This window comes from Dipodomys merriami, unplaced genomic scaffold (genome assembly GCF_024711535.1).
Source record: "Dipodomys merriami isolate MVZ:Mamm:240054 unplaced genomic scaffold, mDipMer1.0.p SCAF_5, whole genome shotgun sequence".
NCBI lineage: Eukaryota > Metazoa > Chordata > Mammalia > Rodentia > Heteromyidae > Dipodomys > Dipodomys merriami.
The window spans coordinates 19,805,905-19,828,277 of NW_027206068.1; the positions used below are offsets into that span (position 1 = coordinate 19,805,905).

At 36.2% G+C, this 22,373-nt stretch overlaps 1 protein-coding gene across 5 annotated transcripts in view; it reads left to right on the forward strand.

Annotated features, from left to right (window-relative positions):
- The first annotated feature begins 284 nt into the window (after positions 1 to 284).
- Positions 285 to 22,373, forward strand: part of Dgkb (diacylglycerol kinase beta) — a 617,161-nt gene continuing 595,072 nt past the window's right edge. For 4 of the 5 annotated variants that reach the window (XM_069996159.1, XM_069996161.1, XM_069996163.1 and 1 more), the window contains exon 1: positions 285 to 420. The gene's annotated coding sequence lies outside the window, so the exon portion shown is untranslated. Of the gene's footprint in view, positions 421 to 582; positions 952 to 22,373 lie in introns of those variants that run through there. The other variant, XM_069996160.1, reaches the window with a different exon arrangement.

Genomic DNA, 22,373 nt, shown 5'->3' on the forward strand with positions numbered 1-22,373 from the left:
CCATCAAAGACCATGCAGGTAACAGAAAGGAAAGTTAGAAACCTGATCCATATTTCTTGTTGGAGGGGAAAGGTGCACTGAGTGTTAGTAATTGCAGGAAACCCCACTTAAAGACTCAATAACAACCTCTTCTGTCTTATACCCCAGCTAGCAGTTAAACAGCTGGGAAGCCCTTTCTTCCTGTCTCATTTTTCCCTATGTTCCAACAACAGTAGTAGCAACAGCACCGGCAGCCAGAGATAGATGCAGGGGCTGTTGCTTGCAGCCTCGCAGATTGCCTCCTCCTCAACACACACGCGCGCGCGCGCACACACACACACACATACACACACACCGCACATAGACTTCCATTATCAACGCGTTTTGGTACAAATCAAGGACTCAGAGAGATGAGAGAAGAGTGTTAGTCATGGACAACAGGTATTTTCTCTCTGACAAATTCAGCTTCCTTCTTGATGCTTACTGATACGGGTAGTGAAAGAGCCATTGGTGATAACCTGAGCTTGACGGGGAGACTGAAGAATTTGGAGGTGGCTGCAGCAGCGGGGGGGGGGGGGGGGTTTGAAGCGGGAGGAGGAAGATGTGAGGATGAAGGATGCCAAAATGGACTTAGGAGCTGCCGCTGGGGAAAGCCTTAGAGTCTTTCAACCTGGGTTTGCTTTTGAGTTGCAAATGATCAGGAACTGGTGAGCTCGCAGGGTGCTTGTGATGTTGGCTGGAAGTGGATTTTCATCTTTCAGTCACTAGTTCTAGAAGGGGGAGGCAGAGGAGGAGGATGCTGTGAGCAGAGTTCTTGATGCTCTACTCGTGGGGGAAGCCGATCTGTGTGGGAGCCTGCTTTCTGAACCCCGAGCGAGCGAGCGTGTGAATTGGAAGGCACCCTGAGCTCTCCGGGAAAGCAGTCGCTCTAGCTTCAGCGATGCTCCAAGCCCTCGCCTGCATCACGCTGCAGTAAGTTCAGCCAGGTTGGCTTTTTGAGTAGGGAGGGGGAGAGGGGGAGTGTGGAAGAAATGGCGAGGAAAGTTAGAAGAGCCCTGCTTTGAATTTGCCATGAAATGTGAAATGTGAGATCGTTTTGCTTCCCCGACTCCTGTCCCAGTTATATGAGCGTGGCGTTGCTCCGTTATTTACCGATGACACCAATTGTTACTTACGTTTATAGAAAGTCCCCAGTCCATTGTGATTTAAACAAGAAAACCGGTAAATCTATGCTCGGTTTAGTGGCAGCAGGGATCTCGTGAAAGTTAGGGGTGAGATAGCAGCTTGTCCTTTCAAAAAGAAAAAAAAAATCAGAGAGGCAGGCTGAGATTTTTCAACTGCACTAATGTAATGGCTGTAAATTTGAGTCCAGATTTATTTTCTAGCCTATAAAACAAACAAGTAAACACAACGCCACGGTTTTTGACTGGTGAATTAAAATAAAATGTGAATTTGCGCTGTAGATGACAGGTTGGCAACTGCCCAGAAAGCACTGATGACAGATAAACATGCAATACTCCTTTAGTGGTGAAAAGTAGTTTCCCGTTTCTTGCTATAGCTAAATCTCCATTTGCCAAGCACTATCTTCACTGTGATTTCTGATTTTATTTTTTTTTAACATAGATGGATCTATACTTAGAAACTAAGCAGAATTGTGTTCACTGGAAAAAAAATGAAGGCTTTCAAAAAATAAACTTTTAAAAAAGCAACTTCACCTGGTTGTTCAAATTGCAAATAAACAACTCTTAAAAAAAAATTCAGCCAAGACCAATCAGCCCAGCCCATTGTAAATCAAAGGACCAAATAAACATTAATGCAGGCCCAGTCCTAAAGGTATTCATCTAAAGAAGAAAGTAGGAATAATTTTAAAATGTTGGGCATATGTAGCCAGTTTCTTTCACACAGACCAAGCTTTTTATAACAGACTCTCCTTAACCACCCCCCTGAGGGGAAAAAAAGAAAAACAAAAACAAAAAGTTTTTCATGAAAAAAGTACGTATTAGACTTAGTGTGATCATCATTGGAGAAATTACTATACTAATATACTTTTTTTTCTTTTCTAAAAAAGGTTATTGTGAAGACAGAAGTTAGCTAAAATAATCTGGGATTTAAAACCAGATACATATGGTAGCTTGAATTCTGTAGAATAAAGTAGATTCAAACTGCTGAATAACTATTATAATAGGAAAACTATTTCTGAAACCCTGTCATTAGAGAAGAGGAAGTTGGGAGCTATTCTTATTCTATTATCTACATTGCTTACTAAAACATAAAACATATCCAGGATGTAAGTTGAGTTATTTTGTCTAATTGGCTGCTCATCTCAGGGATCTTTAATATAAAGGCTCATTTAACACTTTTGGCAATGTTGTAGGAATGCATAATATATCGCAAACAAACCATTCTGCAAGTGAAATTGCTCTGTGCATAAATTATCTGTGACTCTGTTACTACCTGAGTAAACTATGACATAGGGTTTATGTTTGCTAGGATATGACATTCATCAGGCCAATTCTAACCTTAAGACAATTACAAAACAAATGAAAGGAAGTATCCATGTACAGAGTTGAAGAATATAGTTTGAGAGAGTTTGCAAGCATTTCCATAACAATCTAAGATCCATGAGTATCTAAACTTCAATTATTCAGTTAGGAAAGAAAAACCAGGCTAAAAACACTCAACAATCTGTCAAAATTTCCTGAAATGTAGGAACTTCAGAAGATGCAGTTGAGGTATAACAATGCCTTGACCTTACATTTTTCTCGTCCTGCAATTATAAATACTTATATATCAGGAAAGATAATTGACAAAAGAAATTATTTTCAAAATAGGTTGGGACAGAGTCTGAATTAGGCAAAGATCTCATGACTCATACTTTTTCTTGCATACTAGTTCAAGAAAGGAGTTATAGCCAGACAAGCCAAGCCAAACTAGCTGCGAACTCTAAATCGAATTCTATCTACGAATAATGACTTTGATGTGATATATAGCCTTGAAATGACATTTTGAGATCATCCTTTCCTGGATGATTCTTCCCCTGGCTGGCTTTAGGAACAGAGTTGTATTTGTGTATGCATGACACAGTTGCAGAAGTCTCTTAAGAGGAATACCTCTAGCCTGGAAGCACCTGCCTAGAGGAAGCTTCAGGCAAAGTGATTACAAAAATCCCTTCCTATTGCCTCTCTTCCTTCTATGGAATTTTCTCTCACATAAAGCACTAACATGAAATTTAATCCCAACCAAGAGTCCCATGTACCATGTAGCTGTTCATCATTAGGTATTTGAAATAAAGTAGATTCAACTCCTTGAGAGTTCTCTATAGATTATTTTTATGCATGATTTGCTCATCACACACTGAATAATTAGTTAACAGTTACTCTGAGTGCAATATGTTTCAATCAAACATGTGGAATGGATTATCGCATTTATGGTGCACTTGCAATAGGAGATGACATATTTTTCCCTAACTATGAATTAAATGTTATTTGATAAATAGTTGGCTAGGATTATTACCCAGGTATGACTCCTAGTCACTTTACTATGAATTTGGTCTTCTGTTCTAATAAAGTAGTACTTTGCTATGACTCCTTTGAGCCAAGTGTGTCATGCTGGTGGGTGCTATGGGTTGTAAGTACTTAAGGAAGCAATGACAGGAGTCTCTGCTTCTTCTTCCAAGACTGGAACCAGAACCTAAATTGACCTCAAATCCAAACTTGGCATATCTCCATTGCAATTTCAGGCTCTACTCTGTTCATTTGCACAAAGTGTGAAAATGTAGCTGAGATAATTGCCAAGAAGGAAGATGGCAGAGTTAATATGGGAGAAAAGAAGTTGGAAGAGCCAAAAACAAAGGGGAGCAATAGGAAGTTAGAGGGAATCCTATTGTAAGAAGCTGGTATAAAAATATCTACTTAGCCTTTGCCCTGAAGGACACTGAGAAACAAAATATTTGAACTGTATAGGGATAGAGATCTTTAAAGCTATAGATAAAGCCCATATCTTAAAGCACTCTAAATAGTGATCAAATCTGTGTACACTAATTAGATTAAGCTCATCTTCAGGGCATCTTATTTATGTAGTTTGGCAAAGGGAGAAATGATGATTCAAAGAGAAGTGGGGGAAGGGCAAAGGATGAGGAAAGAGGTAACCAGAATGTGTGGAAATACCACTGGTCTCTGCAGTCACAGGTTTGTCAAGGAGCAAAAGACCATCTTTCACTAGTAAGGATAAAAACTAAATGGTTTATTTAGGTAAAATGTGAAGTTACAAAGCCTGGTGTGATTAATGCTGCTTGTCTTATCACAGAAGGTAAGCACTAGCAAGGAATAAAATGAAAATGTTGCAAGCAGAAAGACAAACAATATTTTAGGATTGGTCTTTTTGGGCATACTAAATTTAAACAGCTGAGATCTTTTACAGAATTATCTGAGTCAACAATTTGAAATGCAGGATTCACCTTTTAGTAGGGAATTGGTATTGCATTGTAAATTCAAAACACAATTTCTACAACTCAATTATTTTTGATTGTCACTATAGATGTAAGGAAGTAAAGACCTGTGTTCCTAAAAATAAAAAAATGTCATGATTATTCTTCATAAGTAATGTATTGGTGCTATGGAGTATTGTTAGGTATGGGCAGCAATAGATAAGGAGCTGATGGAGATTTACAAATACATCCACATTGTTAGCCCTTTCAGACACTGTGTTTTGGGATTGGGAATCGAATTTAGGGGGATTGATTTTCAAATGCAATATTAATTTCTCTTTCATCCATTGGCTTTTATTCTTGTATAGCTTGCAAATAATGATAAGAACTTTAGCTGAGATCTTACTACTTGTTAGTTGTTTTACTAAGTACTCTACCTTTAAGTATGTTTAACGTTGAGAAAAATCATATTTGATGATTCTTTTCTCATTTTATTTAAAGGCAGACTCAGAAATAATAGTGTAAAGTTATTTTTCCACAGTTACAACCTGGTAGAAATCATAATGGACTTGACATTCTGGCTCGAAAAACATCATTTACATAAAAACACTTCAAATCCACTATTAACTATCACTGGCTTATTTTAATGTTCTCTGTATAGTTCATGCTACTTGGTACCTCCTTTCCCTTTGCTCTTTAGTCTATAATTTACCTCTTGATCATGGAACTCCTCTGTCCTCACATCACACTGAAGTGTTTCACTTCTCGTTGGTCTTTATTGCCAAGAGCTAAGCATCTGACACTTCAGGGATTTGATCATTGACTCAACTGTCTGTGATTCTTTTACATGTGCTTTCCTTTACTGCTGTATATGCCACAGAAGGTTGAAATCATCTGCTTTCCACTTTGAAGAAAGAAATCAGAACATATCTAGATCTTTTAATTCAGGGTTCCAATTCAACCCTCTAAAGAAATAAGAAGGTCTATTTCCACAGAATTGGCCTTTATCCCCTTAAAAACCCTGGACAATTCTCTTTCAAATGCAAGGTGCAAGATCTGACTTGGAGAGTATATTTTAGAAAGTTTCAAGATTCAAGATTATGATATATATTATAATACACACACACACACACACACACACACACACACACACACACACACACACACACACACACACACACACACACACACACATATCCCAAACCACATTTTCTAATCTTTAGTTCTGGTTGAATACTTTTTATTTAAAATGCTTGGAGTCAAAAAGGCTTCAAATTGTGGATTACTTTTAAATGGACTATTTACAAATATTTTGAGGATGGAACCTACATCTACTCATAAAATTCACTTGTTTCATGCAGAACTTATACAGATAGCAAGAAGTAACTTTATATATTAGTGATATGCCCGTGTTCTGACCTGTAGGTTACATGTGAAATTGTATATTCATGCCATTAGCTCTGCACTTCTAACTTTCTGATTTGCAGCATTTCAAATTTCATAATTTTGAATTGGGGATGCTCAGCCTGCATTTTGTATTTGAAATGCTAGTTTTGTAACATATGACAACTAATATATTTATCTCTTTCACAAAGTAAATTTTTCTTGATATCTAATTTTTGGGCTATAGTTATTATAGGTTTTATTATTATGGGTTATAGTTATTAATGTAATGTTAGAGGGAAAACTGAAAGCAAATATTAAAATAAGTGGAGCATCAAAGATTTCCTGTATATTTGGGACAATAGTGTGAAGTTGTGAAACAGAACTTTTATTTACCTTGAGGAAAAACCATCCTGGGAAATTTTAACTCAATTATGATTCATTTCCACAGGTATACTAGCCATATTAGATAAGTAAGAAATAATGAAAAACTTAATTGGATCCTCTCCCCAGAACATATTATGTGATTATTTAAAGTCCATTTTTAATGATAATTTTTTCATTGGGGATTTAAATGTCATAAATATGAGCTGGATGATACACAAACCTTTCCAAATACAACACTTTTTTTAATGTGTCATTTTAGAAGGACAACTCATTCCATTTCATTCTTCTTACTAATCCACATGAATTGGCTATCAATTAAGGGCTATAATGAGGTGAAAAACAGATGAGGAAAGTGTGGTTGCTATTTAGAATGTCTTTTTAGTCTCATCAATTGATAAATCATAGGAGGATGTTACCCAGAAAAGCAATTGGACCTTACTTTATAATCAATTTTCTTTCTTCCTTAAGAATTCCAGGTTTAAATTGCTCATGATGAGAGTGAGTTATGGATAATAGAGTTGGAAAATCAAATGTACATAGAAGTTCTTAATATGCAAAGGATCTAATTTGAGTTTTCTCATTGCTTTCTTAGGTACTGTGACACAGAAGATAAAAATTGGTATATCATTCAAACTGCCTGGACTCAAGTCCTTACTACTTGGTTAATCTTGAACTAATAATTTAAATTTGGTGCTTTAGGTTTTTATTCTTGTGAATCATAGATAATAAAAATGGAATCTATTTCATAGAATTACTTGCTTTAATCATATATGTAAAGGGCTTAGAAGGCACATAATAAACACCCTACAATGCAAGCTACTCATTAATTCCAACTTACTTAGAACAGTGGCTCAATAAAATATTAGCATTATAGAAATATTCTAAATAAAATGCATTTGTGAGTACTATCCTATTTTAGTATAAAATTTTTAGAAATATATTTAATGGCTTATTAAATTTTATCATAAAGATTTTAGAGCATCTTTCTTATTATTTTTCCAAAAGGTTTTTACTTAATTACAAAAGAAGTCACTGTTAGCATAGATAAATTAGATAAAAAAAAAAACCTAATCTTCCCACTGCAGTGTCTGGCACACTACTCACCTTCAGAAACTCTAACTTCCTCCCCCTTACCTAAAACTTTGAGAGATAGCTTTCATTTTCTTCCTTTGCAAGTCTTAACATCAAGTCACAATCATCCTTTCAGTACAGTGAATAATATTCTATTATGCTGTTCATCAACTATTCTGCTATTCATAACTAGAATACACTGGGGTGTCTTCTTAATGTGAGGATCCTATTACTACCAAGACTGAGAAACTGTGATTCCTGACCCAGAAGTGCTGTAGAAAAGCATCACAGGATCCTTGACCTGCAAACAGAACTTCCAGCAGAAAAGATGAGTTTGTCGTTTATTCAGCAACTTGTTTTGCTGATACAGAGATTATAAGGAAATGCTTCTTTCTGGGCTTTTCACCAAGGGATCCCTTTGCTGGCTAATGAAAAGAAATAGGGCTGTGGAATTCTTACTTGTCATGCCTTTCCTGGTGTGGATTTTGGAAATTGTGATACTCAGCTCCTTCTGGGGGAAGGTTCATGTAAATAGAGGTGCTAAGTCCATCACCTGAAGAAGCAGCATCACTAACACTGTGACCCGGTGGCCTAGTTCATCTGTCAGTCACTGATGTTCTGCTGTGTGAGGCCCTGTACCAGGATTAGTGAAGGATGAATAAGGACAACAGACATATTTCCATAGTATTAAAAGTTATAGATGCTCCAGCTAATGAATAAGACTTCAGCAAACACACCTAGAGAGGGAAAAGAAGTACTTGATTTGTTGTTGGTATTGTTACACCAGTGCCATGAAAAGAACAAAGTGCTGATGGTGAGCACAGAAGATTCCAGACACTGGAATAAACTGGTGTCAAGATTTATAAAGACCACCCATCATCTGCTCCTTGTGACTGACAGCCAGAATTCAAAATGACAATGAATTAAAGGGATTACATACCTGAAGTAATCCTTTTACTGCAATTTAAATTTTTATTGAAGTAATTACGAAGACCAAGGCAGAAGAATTCATAATAAGTCAGAAGTTCAGAATTATTTAGCAAAACATTTTCATTCAGTCAAAAACATAACTCCCACATTGCTTTTCCCTTTCCCTTTATATTAGAGGATTATTCAGCTTTGGGCAGCTTTTAAAGATTAGAAAAATGCATGTACTTAATGTTGCTTAGTAACTTCTCTTACTTGTCACTTTGGGCTGCACATTAATGACTCCTAACTTCCCCACACTTGTCCCAAATTACTAGAATCTAGAAAAAGAACACAATCCGGTGAGTCACTTTTGCTACTTTTGCTATCCTGTTGTTCTTAATAGGAGTTCTGATTACCAGGATGGGTTTTCTATTGTTATGTAATGGGTTTTCCTTAGCATATGTCTGAACTTTCTATTTGGCAAATAGAGATTCTTTCCTATACCCATTTGAGAAAACTTAGCAGAAAAGCAACTCAGAGGAGGCCTAGATTTCTTTTTTTCTTATTCCTTTGTTTGGAGTGTCTGGTTTTGAATACTCTCTATACAAGCACTACTAGAAACATAGTCTGAAGCTGAAGTGGTGATGTTGTTGACCTTCAAGGGAAAATTGTGTTTTGGATTTGATGATCCTTCTATCATTCAAGGTCTCTCATAACTCTCCAATGGTACATTTGATGCTTGTATAACAGTGTAACCTTCATACCAGTAATTAAGAAAAAAAAAGAGTGGCTTGAATGTGGCTGCAGAATTGCTATTCTTTATAGTCAGATCATGTTGTTTACTTTTCGATACTAGTGACTTTAATAAAAAAAAAAACCTGTTTACTTAGATGAACTTGTAATTAGATAGGAGTGATATATTGATAAAAGTTTCTTTTTCACTAAAAAATGTCAAAGATGAAGAAATAAAGCACCTGTACCTTATACTCAGGGAAGATCCCAGACAAAGGGAATGTAAAATAGTCTATTTTTTTAAATATTTGTTTTGTTGGCACTAATGAGCTAAAATCCAAATGATGTTACAGGATAGAGAAAAACTATTAGAAGGATGCTACTATGTGTGTTCAAAGAAGAAAAGTAAAAGAACTATTTCCTTACTTAAGAATTAACTAAGGTTAACATTTTCCTTCATAATTTTAAGGACATCTTAGAATGCTTCAGTTGCAAGCTTGTTGGAGTCTCAAGAAGTGGAATTATGTGAAAACTTCCCTGATTATATTTAACCACAGAATCCCTTCTGGGAGGATCTATTAATGCGTCTTTGAAGCCCCTAGGGTGCAGTCTAAGAAGTACTGTCTATTAATATTCAGTTATTCATTAAAAAATTTGAACCTCTACTGCACATCAGAATAGCAGACTGTATAATGAAAGTTATGAATGGAACCTGATGCTGACACTAAGGGACTCCTAAAGTGGAGCTGGAAGAAGACACATAAGTGTAGAAATGATAACTCCATGCACTCTCTACAGCAGTAGAAAGAGGTTCTATAGAGGACAAGAAGAACAAGAGACTAAGGAAGCAATCAGATAATGTTGTTTTTTTTTGTTTTTGTTTTTGTTTTTGTATTTGTTTTTTTGGTTGGTCATGGGGCCTGAACTCTGGGCCTGGGCGCTGTCCTTCAGCTCTTCAGCTCAAGGCTAGAGCTCTACAACTTGAACCGCAGCGCCACTTCCAGTTTTTTCAGCTTTTGTGGGCCTCATGCATGCAAAGCAAGTACTCTACCACTGGGCCACCTTCCCACCCAATCAGATAATTTTGAATCTGATTTTTTTTTGAAGGAAGGTTAGAAATTCACTTGGAAAAAGGCAATGAAAGCATGTACAAAGATATATGTGTAGAATTCCTTCTTAATTTCCAAGAGAAAATCAGAATTGATTTAATTTACTCATGTATAACTCTGGAGCAAATAATTAGTTATAATGAGAGAGAAAAAGAGAGAGAGAGAGAGTTCTGAGACCAAGAAAATTAGAAAAAATGATGGTAATTTGCTTATTTAAATGGTAATTGAAACCCTTTGCATAGGACATAATCCCTGGTAAAAAAGAATATTGGAGTTGAAAAAATAATTTTAAGGCTGAGCTTTAGATCTGTTTAAAATTTTTAGAGAACATTTAAATAGAAAGCTTATAAAGAAATGAAATTGTTATAGGTAGGAAAATCATATCAGAAATCTGTGACACTTGAAAGGGCAAGAGAAAATGTCCCATTAAAATGGCAAGCAATTGTCTCTGTCAAATGATGTTAGAGGTTAACTTGAGAAGAGGGCTGAAAAATATCAACTGCATTAGAACATAGGGAGATCATTGTTGTTCTTAGCTAAGGATGCATTGCTGAAGTCATTGGGAGTGGGGTGTGAAACTCAGATGAAAATGTGTTGAAAGAGTAGGAGTTCAGGAGAGGGAGGCTGAGTGACTCATTCAAAAAGTATATCCATGAAGATTTAAAGAAAGACAGAGCTGTTTCTGGAGAAGAATAGTTGTTGACAGCAGGTTTTACTTCTCTGAGAGTATTTAGATATTGATGAGGCGAGGTTATTGTACAGAAGTGAACAAGGATGTTTGAGGGATGTCTAAGAATATGTGGATGGTAAGACCTATGAAATTTTATGGCTTGATAAAGGGGAAAGAAGCAGAGATAATAATCTGAATAGTGTGCAGTATGTAAAGCGCTAATTTGAGTATATTTCTGGGATTTAACTTTCTTTACAGAGTTTGAACAAAGTAGAGAAAGTATAAAGTTTTGGATAGAGATACAAAGGTAATTTACCTGAGTTATATAACATGCCCTAGCTATGTTTCAGGGGCTATATTTGAGTAGACTATTAGGAATTTACTATGGTAACTTACCTCACTCAATGTGTGACTCTGTTCAGCTGCTTGTGATGTAGCATAGAAGACATACAGTTGATCCAAGTTTGGTTGTTTCATTTTGTTTTGACTTTTAAAATGCTGCTAACACTCAGTGTCATTTATTACCTTATAACTTGCTCTGGTCTACTAATTTGGATGGGAATGTTCTCACCTATGTATTCTTTCATAGTTAGAACTGAATTTAGTATTTAGGCTGGTACATTAACTGTCTTGGGCAGATATCTCTTTATCTTCTTACCTGGATTTATATTTCTTTCAATCCATGTTAAACATTGCCCAATGATTCCACTCTGAATCTTGATACTTCTTGGAATTTCTTACCTTTGGAACCATGAAATAAAACACAAAAATAATATATTTTTCTACCCTCCCACCAACCTCTAAATCCTGATACCCCTGTCTTCTTGTAATGACTTTTTGCTTCTTAGACAAGACACTCTTAAATAGTTGATGTGCCCCAAACTTTATTTTCTTGTACTTTTCTCCTTCCATTTTACATGTAGTAAAATGCTTCCCTTTTCTCAATTGAGCAATCTGGATTTGTTTTCACTTGGGATAATGAATGCTTTTGAAAGCCACAAAACCATGAAAACTGGTGTCATAATATATTTGGGATATCCCATCTCAGTCTGACTCTGGTAATTCTTCTAAGTGCCCATGTGATATTTTCTTTCCCATTCTCTATAGCAGTCCAGTCACTCACGAAGAAAAGTGAAAGCTAATAGTGTGTGTGTGTGTGTGTGTGTGTGTGTGTGTGTGTGTGTGTGTGTGTGTGTGTGTGTGGTTTTCTTTTAGTTTGGTATTTGAACATCTCAATTAAATTTGGATTCTAATTTTTAAATTACTACTGACCATACTTGAAGTTCACTTCGCACAACCCCCTTGCTTCTCTATAACTTCTGTGTTTACACACACAATATATCGTAACATAGCCCTCTATATGTATTTAAGAATTTTTATTGTCATCCTCTGCTCTTTCAATCCTAGACGCTTCCAGTATTCTTGTTTCCAGTGCTACTATTTTTCCTTACTTCCATGCTTATTGTGTCTTATTTTTTAAAAATATTTCCAGTGTTTAGAACAGTACCTGGCACAAAACAGATACCTAAAAAGCATTGAATTAAATAAGTGGATTATGGTAATGTTGCTTTCTTGATTGGGGATGGTGTGTTATATCAAACATCTTTCAGAGCCAACAATACTTTTTTTCCCATTTAGTCTACCCTATTAAAGAAAGTGGTACATATCCATTTTGTTTATTCTCCGATATATTAGACCACCTTCTGGATCATTTGTCAGTATGACTTATGGTAGTTCTGAAAAAGTACTTATCACTTAGTATATTTCTCCCCACTTTGTACTTACAGGAAGTAGATATATTTTCTCATTCTGAAAGTAATATGTAGGCATGTCCTTTTGTTTTAAGATAATGAGTTTTTTTTTAATTTAGCCAAGTTTAGTAAGTATAGCTTTCTAAAAAAATTACCAGTTTGAGCTAGATATAGGCATTTGTTTATTTGTGACACTTTTTGAACTGATTCTTGGTGTTCTGATTGTGAACCTGGATATAAAAGAAGCAAAGGATGAGGGTTATTTGACAAAAACGAGCATAGAGGTTTTGAAGATCTATGTGAAGTAAACATAAGGCTAAGCCGTACACATATGAAGATAATGAAATAGAGCCCAGTTCATATTCCCCAGTCTATTGCAATTTCTCTGTGTCTCATTTAAATGATGGTGTTACAATAGCACCAGAAAGATAGTGATTTTCTCAGATGTATCAAGTATTTGCTGTAACTTTAAAAATGCTTTTGAGAGATTTTGAGTCAAGAAGAGACAGTCACTTTTTCAGGTTCTTGATTTCTTATTATTATCTCTAGTTCCTATACTTACCATTCTTTTAAAGAAGTAAGTTGCTCAATGACATAAATGAAGTCATCAAGAAAAGCAATCTTTCTTTCTCTCTCTCTCTCCCCCACACTTTCTGGCTCTGTCATATCAGCATAGAGTCCACTTATCTTGAATTCAAAAATCATGGATCAATTTTCCCTGTATAACTTTTGAACTTATGATATTTCTACTTACATAATTTTATTTAAGTAATATAAATAAGGCTGTGAGTTAAAATTTAGTTTCTACAGCTTATTTGTGTGGAACACAAAATAATTTGTGCCCTTATTAGTTCACTCCCAGGTTTTTTTATGTAAAGAAATGAACTGTGTGCAGGACTCAGGTTGGGAAATTCTATTAGCTCTTATGATAGGTAAATTCTGGCAAAGTGAAGGAGGTTTAAATTCAGGGATATTTTATTCCACTTATTCTACTTTTTGGTGCTAGATATTACTGAAAGTGATGAATAATATTGTGTATGGTATTTATCTCAAGCCACAAAAAGAAAATAATTGAAAACTAACTGCTTTAGTGACTTTCTTAGTAGGTCTACATATTGAAGATTATATCTACCCTTAGTTTAATAAAAAATTCCTTCTATGTTATATGGTCCAGATCCATTAATTTCACAGTTTGTCTTTTCTAAAATTAGAAATCTTATTTTCTTGTAGTGCCATTTTTCCACTCTTGTTTTATTGGTGAAGAGGCTGAGTACAAACTACTTGTTGATCCTTCTGAAGACTTAGGTTTTTCTTCTACAATGAGTAAAATGTTATTGACCTGTGACGATCCAAGAATTTTTCCTCACTGTAATTATGGTCAGCAACTCCAGTGTTTGACTACTTTTAGTCAAACACTGATGTGTAAGGTGAGTTTCTTCTACTGTCTCTTTTCAAGTGGAGTTGTTACACACCATAGCAAGTGTATTATACTTGGAGTTTGATGGTTTGATGAAAGCATTGAGAAAATAAAATGCAGAATGTTATTCTTAACCATCACAAAGTATCCTAAAATGATGAGACTGGGCCCTTAATCCTCCTGGGACTTTTCATCCTCATGGTTTTTCAGAAAATCGAATTCTCATGTTCTTCTGCACTCTGCTGGCTAAGAGGATTCCAGTCTCTGCTTGGGATGTGCATAGTGTTGAACTTTGGTAATGCCCTTGTGTGGAATAAAATAAAGCCTCAGGGAGGACCTAGTTTCTTGCATTCTTAACCTTGTGTTTATTCTTTTCCAAGGATTATTTGGTAGTATGATAGTAAATCAAAGTAAATGCCAAACATGGCTGAGTCATGGACCTCATTCCTGCCAATGCTAGAACTTAAACCAGATTTTTTCCCTTTGTTGTTGTTCTGACTAGTTTATAAAGTCAATGATAAAAATGTCTTTAGTGGACTGCCTCATAGATTTATTGCTGCTGTATGTGTAAAGTAATTAACACTTCCTGGCTGAGGCAGTTCTATGGTGTTCCTGCTTATCCATGCCTTACCCATACCTAACAAGTTGCATGCTATATAATCTTGATGTTTTCAAGATCATTAAGCTAAAAAAAAAGTTGTTGTGAATCATTACAATCACCTGGACTTTATTAGCTTATACTCTTCAATTCAGACTACTTACATACAGTCAACTTTGCAACTTAGCTTCATCGTTATTTTATTCCCACACTTTTCGGACATATAGATCATTTTTTAAGTACAAATGAAGATGAGGGGGGAAACAGGAAAATGATGGAGAATTAAGCATTTTATTTGGTCTACTCAGTCTTTTATTAAGTATTTATTTTGTGCAAATACTTCTGCTTAACCTCAGGTCTTGGCTCAGAATTTTTGTTTATCGTTAGCACCCTACCTTGTACCACCTCTCTATTTCCAGTTTGGGTTTTTTGTTTGTTTGTTTGTTTGTTTATATGTTTGTTTGGGTGGGCAATTGGAGATGTTAAACTCCTCAATTTGTCTACTCAGGCTGGCTTGGAACTGTGATTCTCAAATCTCAGCCACCACTTTTACTAGGATTATAAGTGTGAATCACTTACACCTTTTGTTGTTGAATCACTCACACTCAGACTTTTGTTTGTCATTTTTACTACACTTTAGGTTGACCAATGATTTATTTTCTTTCTTTTGTTTTTCAGGTAAGGGGTAGGTTTATTCAGTAGACCTGCTGGGACCAGGCAAGGTTGGCACTCCACATGGCTGGGAAAGGCCTGGGAATGAGAGAGAGCTGGAAGAGAGGAAAGAGAGAGGAAAGAGCTAGAAAAGAGCAGAGAGAGCAGAGAAAGCAGAGAGAGGGTGTCTGGGCCTGGGCTAGGCCTTATCTAGGATATGGGTGGAAAAAGGTGTGGCCACATCAAATTCAGATGTGACCTCAGCGGATGCAGATGTGACCTCTTCCAGGTGTCCCATTTGCCTAGGTAACCCAGGTACTGGGTGGAGACTTTGCTGCGAGGAGGGTGGAGTCTGCTAGCCATCCAGAAGTGGACCTTACATTCCAGCCTTTTAATAATCATGAAATAGGGCACGGATTCTCTCTGGCTACTTCCTGCTGACAAGGGGTGTTGACAATAGGGGTAAAAGGCTGGAATTTGGTCCCCTCCCAGAGAAGGCAGCGAGCAGCAGCTGTCCCTTGGTGGCATGGGTCCTTAAGATGAAGTCTCGAGAAGTCTCATGAACATTAAGGGGCTGGGAAAAAAAATACTAGAGAGCAAATAAATGTGAAAATGTTGGTAGAAATGTCCCTAGCTACTTCTGACATCTGGCGACTAGGTAGAGAAGTCAGGTGACAAAGGCAACAATATAAATTCCTGTTCAGTTAATAGGTAGACAGGTATAGACATTGGATGGGCAGGCTTCTTACTTCTACTGACCTCCCAGCTCTGGTTAATTTTGAAAGGGCAGGCACAAAGTAGCTGATGTGACATCATCTCCTCTTACTCTTCTCCATGTTCCCTTGTTCCCCAGACTGGCTGAGTCTAGGTGCTCGTTCCTGGGATGGCTTGTCCCAGTTGGTATTCAAGGAGGTTTGAACTCAAGGCCTGGGCACAGTCCCTGAGCACTTCTGCTCAAGGTTAATGCTCTACCACTTTGAGTTACAATAGCACTTCCAGTGTTTGGCTGGTTAGAGATAAGAGTCTTGAGCCATGCTTCCAGACTGGCTCTTTGCAGGTTAGTTGGGAGATAGAATCTTAGGGATTTTTCAGCCTGGGTTGGCTTTGAACTGAAATGTTTGCCACAAAAGCCCTTTATTATTTCCAATTAAAGCAACAAGGAAATCAAATAGAATAAGTAGAGCTTACCTGATTCTTATCAAGAATTGACCGACAAATATTCTGAAATGACAAAACTCATTAGATGTGATGAGAATTTTAGCACAGATATGCCCAGTATTTTAGAACCATGTAGTCAGTAGAATACACAGCACAAAACAGAAAAGGCAAAACTCAAAACCTAAAATTTCGACAACGTTTGCACATCTTTGCTAACAAAGCACATCAGATGGCTGGGCCTCAGTTACCAGGGCCAGAGTAGAGAAGTGGTGTGGACGTGGATGTGAAGGCCAGCAATGGTATCGATGCGCTGTGTCCACAGCAGACAGACTGGTTTGCAAAAGGCCATCAGAACTGTGGGTATTCCTCAGAGAATAAAGGGAAGGACAAACAGAAAAAGAAAAAAGAGGGGAAAAAAACAGAGAGGAATCCCAGCTATCCTGATTTTAAGCCCTTTATCTGAGTCACGGCACCATTTATGTTAGGTTTTTAAAAAGAGGTAGGCGAGTAAGAACAGCACCACACACATGATATTCAGGTAAGGGGTAGGTTTATTCAGTAGACCTGCTGGGACCAGGCAAGGTTGGCACTCCACATGGCTGGGAAAGGCCTGGGAATGAGAGAGAGCTGGGAAAGAGAGGAAAGAGAGAGGAAAGAGCTAGAAAAGAGCAGAGAAAGCAGAGAGAGCTGATTTATTTTCTTATTTTCCTTACATTACAAAAAGAAGAAAGGTTACCATTTTTGTTATGACTGTAACTCTTCAACAAAATGAAATACATTCTAAACAGTGATCCAACCTTGCAGTTTTCAGATCTGTAGCTCTTTATTCAAACAACAATAAAAATAAAGAAGGTAAGTCTTTTAAGACTTAAGTCAATAACAAGTCATGGATAATTCTAAGGATTAAACCCAAGGCCTTTCACATGCTAGGAAAGTATACAACTACTTGAGCTATGTCTCCAGCCTTTTGGTTTATATTTTTTTCAGTCTAGTATAGGTATGCTTGTGTATGAAATTAAAGGAACTCATGTGTCACAAATAATATTTACTGTATGTTGAACTTTCAGCCTGTATACCTGGTGTTTCTCCATAGTCTATCTGTACTAATCTATCAGTACTAATCTATGAATTTTAACTACATTTGGCCCTAGAAATGTATTTGGTCAAAAATGAACTAAGAATTTCCCACTTTTATCTAATGGATTTGCCTATAATAAACTCTTGTCGTTTTCACACTTGTCTTTTTTTAAAATTGCTTCTCTCTATGTCATGACTTTTTCCTCCTTTGCTACTGGTAGGACTGCATTAACCTATGTGTTCTATCCAAGCTGTAAAATGTGTTTGCTTCCAGCCACCTGATATAGAAAATAAGAAAATAATGTGAAAACAACTCATAAACAATTTCCCATGATGGCTGATATTAACATCTTTGGCCTAATTTGATAGATATGTTAAGGATCTACTTACACTCAGGTTTAATTCTATGTATTGGAAATGCTGTGCTAAAATGGTGTTTTCAAGTACCTATATTTTTGGAGGAGATACAAAGTAAAGATTACGTATGTAATGCGAGTTTAAGTGTAGGATACAGAAAACAGTGAGGACAACAGGAGAAACTGCAGAAGAGTGGGTGCTAGTTTAAATAATGTTCTATTTTAGATTTACTTTTATTCAACAAACAGCTTACGTTTGAAATGCCTCTAAAATATTCAAGTGGTGATGTTAAGCAAGCAGTTGGATAGATGATATTGAAATGAAAGAGAATTGTTGAAAGTAAAAATGTTAGATTTGTGTTTAAACCTGGGAGCCACAGAAATCACCAGGGGTTTGAGTATAGACAGAGAAGATAGTCCAACACTCTTTTTACAATAAAGAGATCTGCAGAAATAAATGAGAAAGAACAGCAGGGGAAAACTTGGAGATTGTGCTGCTCTGGATGCCAAGTAGCTTGGTGTTTCAAGAAGGAAGGGCTGCTGAAGTATGTCGGTAGCTGTGGTGGACGACAGCCACATGACCAGATTGGTAATAGATGAGCAAAGGGCCTTTCCTCACCTGGAAAGGACAGTTACAGCATAGCAAAAGAACAAAAGCCTGATTGAAGTAGATTAAATGGTGAATTGTTGGCATGGAAGTAGAGAGAAAACCAACCAAATCATCACGCAAACAAATTGGAAATCACATCTGAAGTGCTCTAAATATAACAGCATCATTTGATATAATCCAGAAGATTTAACAGCTTTTTTGAAGAAGTGATTGCAAGCTGAGGTCTGAGGGATGTGCCATTACCAAGTAGATGTAAGAGGAAATAAACACAGAACAAACAGTTTAGTGGAAGACAAATTGACCACTGAGGATAAAGTAACATGAGATTATCCAGAAACAAGATAGCACAAGGTTATATTGTGATTAACAGGCAACACTGCCAATGACTGAAGATTTAAGGGACATGTGGATATGTGAACAATATAATGTAAATTTGGTAAGATTACACCATCTTAGTGTACAGGATAAATTGTAGATTAGAAGCTGGTAGTCACAAGCCATTGTAATAATTAATGCAAGTGGTTATATTAGTTTGGATTTTTTATGTTGTACAATTTGACAAGGCTTGTAGCTACATGAATGTGTATAAGAGAAATTGAAGCAGCAGGAGTCATGAAAGACCTGTTTAAGACTTTAGGTTTCTGGCTTTTGGGGTGCCTTCTACCCCGTGAGATAATTAGAGCAGAATTCCATTGGTTTGTAATTACTATGTGAAGCTAATAAGTTGAAGTTAAACATGCAGAATGGAAGAGATTCATGAGCCATTTTAATATGACTACTAGACCTTATATACTCTGTCTGTCTGTCTATGTCTATCTGTCTGTCTGTCTGTCTGTCTGTCTGTCTGTCTGTCTCTTTCCTTTTCATATTCAGAGATCAGTCTTCCTAGAATAGTATATTCCTTCTTCATGGACCCTCACAACTGACTCTGAATTAATTTTGCTATCTCTGCTTTCTCATATTGGCCCTTACTTTATATTTCTCCAGATTCTAGGCAATATCTAACTTCTCAATTTCACTGAAGTATACGGCTAGTCTTTATATTTATTTCTGGTGTGTTCATTTTCGAATTTCTTCCATCCTTTTTTTTTTGTTTGTTTTTCTATTCTCACATTCAGTTTTGCTATAGGAGATTCTGACCTTCCCCTGTCCAAGCTCAAAAAATTTTCCTTTTCCTTCTAAATAAGCTGAAGTTTCACCTTGATCTAGCCTTCAGGCAAACTGAAAACAAAACAAAACAACAACAAAAACAAAAACAAACTTGTAGATTTCTCTTAGCTTGTCACAGTTGTCAGCACAATGATTAAACACTACTTTCAATACTTCTAGCGTCAGCAGTGTGGCTTTGGTTGATTTATTTAATCATAATTTTCTAATATTAAGAGGGATTAAGAATATCAGTTTACTTACAGGGTTGGTTGATGGACTAAGTTTCTGGCATTCACTTAGTCCATGGCAAGGAGTTAGCATCAACGAATACAGTTTTCCTCCAAGTCCCACCCACTTATCTTCTCTGTGTGTGCTATTTTATGTTTCTTTCATTCTCCTGTTTATAATGTGTTCTTCTCCCTCCCTTGGTATACCTTCGTTGAACACAATTTTCTCCTATGAAAATACATTTTTCTTTTCTAGGAGCAGTCTCTGGCAAACATCCCTTTGACTGTCAACTTCTCTTTTACCCTTAAACCCAACTTGAATCCTCTTAGTTTTATATTGCCATAGATAATTTTAGTACTTGTATATCTATCTGCTTATTATTTCTATAATATACGGTGGTCCTTGGCACAAGGAATTTATTGTAGCATTCATAGTTATTCCAGTATTTGTGAACAGATGATTACAATGTAAACAATTGTTTCAGGCCTCTGTAGGTATTCTCACTTTTACTTTCTATGCAGACTGGTTCCTGTCCCACTCTCCATCAAAGAATATCAATTTAACCTAGCTCAGATCATTTTCTTGAGAGCAAGGGATCTAAATCAACCAGGACTGATATATTTTCCTGTGCTCTTAGGAATCCACATGCATTTTAATTAAGCCCTCTGGCAACAGCATCTCTGATTGGGTGTTCCAAGTCTTTGGCTGTTATTGTGGTGGCTGATTTGCCCCTGCAGTTTTTATGTATTTTGAAAAATTAGCTTGAGAAGAAGTGGTAGAGTACCAACTTTATACTGGTCCACTATGAGATTCTTAACAACTGCTTTCTTTCTTTTTTTTTTTTTAAAAAAGGGCATATTTTATTATTATTATCTTTTGTCTTCTGCCTGTTTGTTGTTGTTGTTGTTGTTTGCTTTTTGTGTGTTTTTTTTCCTGGTCTAAAATCTGCCTGAACAATGGCAGGATCATGAGTGTCTGTCTTTTAGGGTGTTCCAAAAAGCTTGAATCAGGATGGATTCCCATTTAATTCATGGCTATACTTGGTAGTAATTTACAGAGTTGAGATAGTGGTTTATTTTTTCCCCTCTGAAAGGCTTCAGGGATGTTTTTGTCAGGATTTGGAAAATGTGCTCTAGGAGCTGAGTGATAAATTGAGTTCTGCCTCAAAGAAAGTCAGGGTGTCAGGGAACATATTTATCTCTGGGAGCAGAACAAGATAAGTACAGATATTTGAAAATAAGAAAGAAAGCAAAGGAAAGAAAACCATGTGAGACTTTCTAAGATCTTACATGGCTTCTTATTTAACATATGGACTGCTGAGGCATGAAAAAGAAACTGATGTCAACAGTCATTCAAAGACGGTTTTCCTTGTATTAGTGTAACACTTAGAAAAAAATAGTTAAATGATTCTTAGTGGGACTTAAGATTTCAATATGTTAAACAAGTTCTTTCTCAATGTGATATATACACAGCATAAAATCACAATTTATTTTAGGGATCCTAAAATAACACAAAAAGTGGAGAGGATAGGCTAAGAAGAGAAGGAGAAAATATATCTTTTTTTTGGTGGGTTCATATGGAGTAAAATAGTTTAATGATAAAGCTGTATAAAATTCTAACTTTTAATCACTTAAATAATCGTAGCTGATATTGTAAGACATTTGCATTTTTTATTTTGTTTAATTTTTATTTATTTTTTATTGTGAACATACTGTACAGAGGGGTTACAATTACATGGGCAAGATAATGAGTACATTTCTTATCAAGCATTGTAGCCTCCTCCTTTGTTTCCCCTTCTCATCCCTTCCCAGCCTCCCCACGCCCTCCCACCCAATCCTCCCCCCCAATTCTCCCCCCCCCCCCCCGCACCAAAGTTGTAAAGTTCATTTTCGACATGACAACTTGTACTTCTCATTGTTGCAATGGGTCCACCTGTATCCATATTGAAACGACTTGTTTTTCCCCTTCCCCTCCACAAATTATACCGACATCTTAAGAAGTATCTTTATATATCTATAATCACAACCAAATACTCCACTCTGTGTGTGTGTGTGTGTGTGTGTGTGTGTGTGTACATTTGGAAAGCATGTTGATTCTGTCATTATGTAGAATCTAAGGTTTTCATTATACACTGTCAAAAACTACCTTTACATGGATTACCTCCATCAATTGTTCATTCATTGATTCCATCTTTTTTCCCCTCTCATCCCTGTTTTTTCTCTTCAAATGAACAATATACACCCATACATAGTTTTTTCTTGTTCTATCTTCAAAACACATTTTTTCTTTATGAATCATTCTATATGAAATCATCAAAATCTTTTTGCCAAAAACACATTTATTTAAGTAGCTTTAAAAACAAATAGAGCTTTCGTGAACTACAAAATGAACTCATTTCCAAGATTTTGTTCAGCTTAAATAATGAAGGAACTAAGATGACAATAATGATTAAAAAGCGAATTATACTGATGATATTTATAGAGTTGGTCAGTTAAAGAAAACTAAAAATAAACTTGTAAATTTTAAGTGGTGAATTTTGTTTATAGAAGGTAATAAAGACCAGTCTTTGAGTTGTAACATAGGAATCATTTGCATTTCTTTTAAAAATAAATCAGCTGTGTGATTTTTCTCAAAGTAAATCACTATTCTCTGAGGGACGGAGCATATTCAAACCAATATTAAATAGGAAGTTAATACTACATAATCCTCAGA